At 40.8% G+C, this 6,000-nt stretch overlaps 1 pseudogene; it reads left to right on the top strand.

Moving 5' to 3' along the window:
• Positions 1-3,728: 3,728 nt before the first annotated feature.
• The window catches only part of LOC127676045 (vomeronasal type-1 receptor 4-like), a 41,259-nt pseudogene continuing 38,987 nt past the window's right edge, over positions 3,729-6,000 (top strand).

Here is a 6,000-nt window from a genome sequence, read left to right as displayed (position 1 = left end):
AGCCTGATTTCTATCTTGTTGCGTAGACCTTAAGTACAATTAGACAGCTCTTGGTTAGTGCCAAGATAACAGTACCACTATTGCATTCGTAGGTCTGTCCTACCACCCTTGTCTTCATTGTGTATCAAAGGTGTTATTATAAAGTAGGATCATTGGTTGCTTCCCTCCTTCGGATGCTTGCATAGAAAGTTCAATACAACTCCATCAAAGGCTCAGGGTACATCTCCAGAATGGAAACCTGCTGTAAGATTGTATCTCTTAGAAATGATAGAGAAGCTGAACTTGTGGTACCTCAACAGTGTGACTGACTAAAGCAGACCTGAACAAGTACAGCATCAATTCTTGTGTTAACTTGGAAAGGGAAAATTTTATGGGGCTCCATCAGTGCCATTATTCAACCTTGAAATCACATACAAGTAACACTAAACATACTGAACAAATTGTGTGTGTGTGTGTGTGTGTGTGTGTGTGTGTGTGTGCGCGTGTGCATGTGCGTGTGCGTGTGCGTGTGCGTGTGCGTTTGTGTGTGTGTGTGTGTGTGTGTGTGTGTAATAATGAAAAAGGAGGGCATGACTCTGAGGGGGAGTAGCAGAGAGGACATGGGAAGGGACAAATTGGACTCAGAGTGTTACCAAAACAAAAACAAACAAAGAAACAAAGGATATGAATATGAGAAATATCAATGTATCAGAGACAGTCTGGGAAAGTCAGACTGAAGGAATCAGGGTTCAACATGATCAATATGCACTGAATTATTTAGTTTGGAATTTTCATAAAAATTTTTAAATGTTTTTTTAGGAAACAAAAGGAGCAAGGCACTGCAACCTGTAAATGGTGGGGCAATACAGCTAACTAGGATCAAGAATATGATTTTCCCTTGACTCTGTGTAACAGCCATGAGAGAGAGTTGGCTTTCATTAGAGAAATGCTATGTTTATCCTACTCCTGTTTGTCAGGAATAAAGTTGAAAATGAATATACTGATTTGTGCCTGTTATTGTTTGTGGATGTTCCATTTTAAAGGTGAGGTTTTTTTTTAAGCTGTTTTTCTTTTCTTTAACCTGTTTTTCTTTCAAGACAGGTTTCTTTATGTAGCACAGGCTGTCCTGGAACTCACTATGTTGGCCATGCTAGACTTGAACTCAGAGATCTACCGGGCTCTGCTTGTCAATTATTGGAATTAAAGATATTTTGACTCAGAAATAAGACAAAGCCATTACTCAACCTTACTTCAGATCAATAGTGAGCATCTCACTGACAAGCAACACAAAGGAAATAAGTAAGATATTCTTTATGTGGTTGTATACTATAATCATTCACATGCATTTCAGCCTTTGATATGGGGAGAGTTCCAAGGACATTACTCTATAACTGTTTTATCTCAGCAACATGCGAATGGTTTGATGATGACGAAGACAGTAGATATAAAGTAGAAACACAGTGTAAAAGGGAAGCAGATCTCCTGTTGATACTTATCTTTAATCAGAAATTAAAACTGGGACAGCAACATTAAGACTTAGGACGCTACACCTTTCTGCCCTACTACTCTCTTGTGAGTGCCCCCACATTACTGCCTAGCTTCCTTCTCTTCCTTAGTTGATATCATTCACAGGTTCACAGGCAGTGGGAGCCCCAATCATTCAGTGAGTTGCGGGCAGAATAGGGAAGAAGTTAAAAGAAAATGCTCCAAAGTCTCCTACAGAGGGCTCTACACTGACCTCCCTCACTCTGTAAATTTGGAATTCTTTCTTTAATGAAAATAAATCATGTTCCAGAGAATGTTCAGAGATTCTGATGAGTTTTTATGCAAGTGCCTTCCTGGGCAATGTAGAAAGCAACTGATCTCAATTATAATTAATGAGGGACAGTTAACCTGAAGATGAACCTTTTCCTTCAAGCTGTAAAGGATGCCAGAACATTTGATCCTGTAAATAGTGTAACTGACCAAGAGAATTGCAACACTTTTACTGAAGCAAAACAAATGGAGAGAAGATTCAGTTAGTGCATCGTAAGTTTGATCCCAAAGCTTCAAATTAAATCTCTGTAATTTTGCTGAACACGAGAGCACAAAAAGCAATGTGCAGGTGGACATCGTGGCAGAGACCGCAGAAGACGCCATGGATTCTTCTATTGCCATGCTCTACATAGCAATGCTAGGATTATAGACATCATACAGATAGATCTGGCTTTTTATGTAGGTGCTGGGAATTAAACTTCGGTTCTCTGGCTTGAACAGGTAATCTTACCCAGTGAGGAAGTAGAAGATGAAGTAGAAGATGAAACTCTGGAAAAGACTGACTTTTCTGATACAACAGACAGGTAATCAGGTCCTGTCTGTCACCACCTTTGGAAACATTTGCATCTTAGAGAACTACAATCTATTTATTTCTGGCTAGTTTTTCTGCTTTTATTAAAATACACTTGACTTTCAAAGATATCAAAAATTTTGAATTTCATGTAACAAAAGAAAATAAAAAATATTTTAAAAAAGAATAAAACACTTCAATCTATTTAGCATAACATGAGGATGTAAATAACAGCTTGTCTATCTAGCCTTGAAAGTCCCCAGGCCTCAACCCTAGTGCCACTGTTAAAGAAAAATGAGGAATCCAAAGAAATCTTTCTTCTAAAAGCCAAAAGAAGGAAGAAACATGCAAATATATAGATGCAGCAAGAAAGAAGAAGATAAAGACAACAACACAGAGAAGAGACAAAGAGAGAGGCTACATACAGACGAGTAGGGAGAAAATGAGGAAGAAAATGAGGAAGAAAATGAGGTGCTATCAGCGGTAGAGAGACTCAGCAGCAGCTTATTGGAGGAACAGGAGTCACTCTGCTGAGGGAGGATCTGAAACAGTCTACTCTGACCCGAGGTGGCAAGAGCTGCAGTTTCACACAAAAGTACATTTAAGTTCCCACTTTCTAAACAGTACCTGAGTGCCTTTCCCTTAACCTGCCTATGTCTTGAGTTTCTCTCCCTCTCTCTTTCCCTTCGTCCCTTCCTTCTTCCTTTCTGCCTTTATCTCTCCCTTCTTTACTTATTTCCTTCCTGTCTTTCTTCCACCTTCATTCCTTCCTGTCTTAGTCAGGGTTTCTATTCCTGCACAAACATCATGACCAAGAAGCAAGTTGGGGAGGAAAGGGTTTATGCAGCTTACACTTCCACATTGCAGTTCATCACCAAAGAAAGTCAGGACTGGAACTCAAGCAGGTCAGGAAGCAGGAGCTCATGCAGAGGCCATGGAGGGATGTTCCTTACTGGCTTGCTTCCCCTGGCTTGCTCAGCCTGCTCTCTTATAGAAACCAAGACCACCAGCCCAAAGATGGCACCACCCACAAGGGGCCCTCCCCACTTGATCACTAATTGAGAAAATGCCTTACAGCTGGATCTCATGGAGGCACTTTCCCAACTGAAGCTCCTTTGTCTGTGACAACTCCAGCTTGTGTCAAGTTGACACACAAACACTGCCAGCACACTGCCCTTTCTTTTTTCTTTCTTTTTTTAAAATTTCTTCCTTCTTCCCTTTATTCTTTCTTCCATCATTCTTGTTTGCAGCAGAGATTTTGAAATATATTCTTAATACATATTTTAAGTACAACTAAGATTTGGAGAGATACTCAGGAAGAAGTTAAGAGCACATGTCTGCTTTCTTCAAGAATTACTTTCTAATGTGTTTTACGTTTACTATTCCTGTGCTGTGCTCACTTATCTCAGTGCTTGATGACACCATGGTTATGCCTGTAACCTTGAGAGGTGAGTCTCTGCTGAAACCATAGTGAGATACTCCCCATCACTGAAAGGAGTAATGTTCTCCTGGTGTTCTTTCCCAGAGGGTTGGGGATTTTTAACCCAGTTCTGGACCCCTGATAACAGCATCTCCACAAGAATCTTCTGTAACTTTTATCACTTTCCTCTCATAAAAATATATATATATAACCTATTAACCCAAGATGTGTAAATTACAGGAGCTACCTACCCCAAGGAAGCAATTAGAAATCTGAACAGGAACTTTTTTTGTCAGTCTTTGGAGCAGAAAACTTATTGTAACGTGGAACAGAAACTAAACTTCAGAGCAATTAAAGTATAGGAAAGGTTTATGGACTTTTCCCTAAAGGGGCTTCCCCTACCACCCAGCCTCTCAGACAGTTTCCAAATTAAAAAAAAAAATTGGTATACAGACACACAGGACAACTTGCTAAATTAGGTGCCTATTAACACCCTAAAAACAGATCCCAGCTGCCATGCTCTCAGAGCCTTTCAAGTTCCTCTACAGAGTCTTGGATACTCTCCACAATTCTCACCCCAACCTTGTACGTTAATGCTGTTTAGCATTCTGTTCAGGTACTCTTCCCCTGTTCAGGTACTCTTCCCCTGTGCCTATGTCCTCAAGGATTTTCCCCAGGTTTTTTTTTTCTATTAGTTTCAGTGTGTCTGGTTTTAGCTTATGCTCTAAGATCAAGAATTGACGAATGGGATCTCATAAAATTACAAAGTTTCTGTAAGGCAAAGGACACCGTCAAAAGGACAAAATGCCAACCAACAAATTGGGAAAAGATCTTCACCAACCCTACATCCGATAGAGGGCTAATATCCAATATATACAGAGAACTCAAGAAGTTAGACCCCAGGGAACCAAATAACCCTATTAAAAAATGGGGTACGAACCTAAACAAAGAATTTTCACCTGAAGAAATTCGGATGGCCCAGAAGCACCTTAAGAAATGCTCAACATCATTAGCCATTAGGGAAATGCAAATCAAAACAACCCTGAGATTTCACCTCACACAGTCAGAATGGCTAAGGTTTAAAACTCAGGAGACAGCGGGTGTTGGTGAGGATGTGGAGAAAGAGGAACACTCCTCCACTGCTGGTGGGTCTGTAAGAGGGTACAACCACTCTGGAAATCAGTCTGGCGGTTCCTCAGAAAACCGGACATGCTGTAGCACAGCCTGCTCTGAGGTTGAAGTGGACTGTCTGACTGGGGCTCACAAGCTCCTGAGGACCGACATCTTTGTGGATGCTGTCTTCAGCATTAACCCCGCCCTGGATATCGGGCAGATTGAGGGAGCCTTTATCCAAGGCATGGGATTCTACACCACAGAGAAGCTGAAATACTCCCCAAAAGGTGTGCTCTATTCTCGGGGTCCCAATGACAACAAAATCCTCATTGTTACTGAGATACCAGAGGAGTTCTACATCACTCTGGTGCGCTCTCGAAATCCCATAGCCATCTACTCATCCAAGGGATTTGGTGAGGCTGGAATGTTCAGGGGTTCCTCAGTTTTTTTTTTTTTTAATTTTTTTATTCGATATAATTTATTTATATATCAAATGATTTCCCTTTTCTAGCCCCCCCACTCCCCGAAAGTCCCGTAAGCCCCCTTCTCTTCCCCTGTCCTCCCGCCCACCCCTTCCCACTTCCCCGTTCTGGTTTTGCCAAATACTGTTTCACTGAGTCTTTCCAGAACCAGGGGCCACTTCTCCTTTCTTCTTGTACCTCATTTGATGTGTAGATTATGTTTTGGGTATTCCAGTTTTCTAGGTTAATATCCACTTATTAGTGAGTGCATACCATGATTCACCTTTTGAGTCTGGGTTACCTCACTTAGTATGATATTCTCTAGCTCCATCCATTTGCCTAAGAATTTCATGAATTCATTGTTTCTAATGGCTGAATAGTACTCCATTGTGTAGATATACCACATTTTTTGCATCCACTCTTCTGTTGAGGGATACCTGGGTTCTTTCCAGCATCTGGCAATTATAAATACGGCTGCTATGAGGTCAGGGATACTGATTCCCCCAGATTTTCTTTTGTTGCTGAGAATAGTTTTAAACAAAGAATTCTCACCTGAAGAACTTCGGATGGCGGAGAAGCATCTTAAAAAATGCTCAACTTCATTAGTCATTAGGGAAATGCAAATCAAAACAACCCTAAGATTTCATCTTACACCAGTCAGAATGGCTAAGATTAAAAATTCAGAAGACAGCAGGTGTTGG

This window comes from Apodemus sylvaticus (assembly GCF_947179515.1).
Source record: "Apodemus sylvaticus chromosome 5 unlocalized genomic scaffold, mApoSyl1.1 SUPER_5_unloc_1, whole genome shotgun sequence".
NCBI classification, from domain to species: Eukaryota; Metazoa; Chordata; class Mammalia; order Rodentia; family Muridae; genus Apodemus; species Apodemus sylvaticus.
This window is presented reverse-complemented; position numbering and strand designations above follow the sequence as displayed.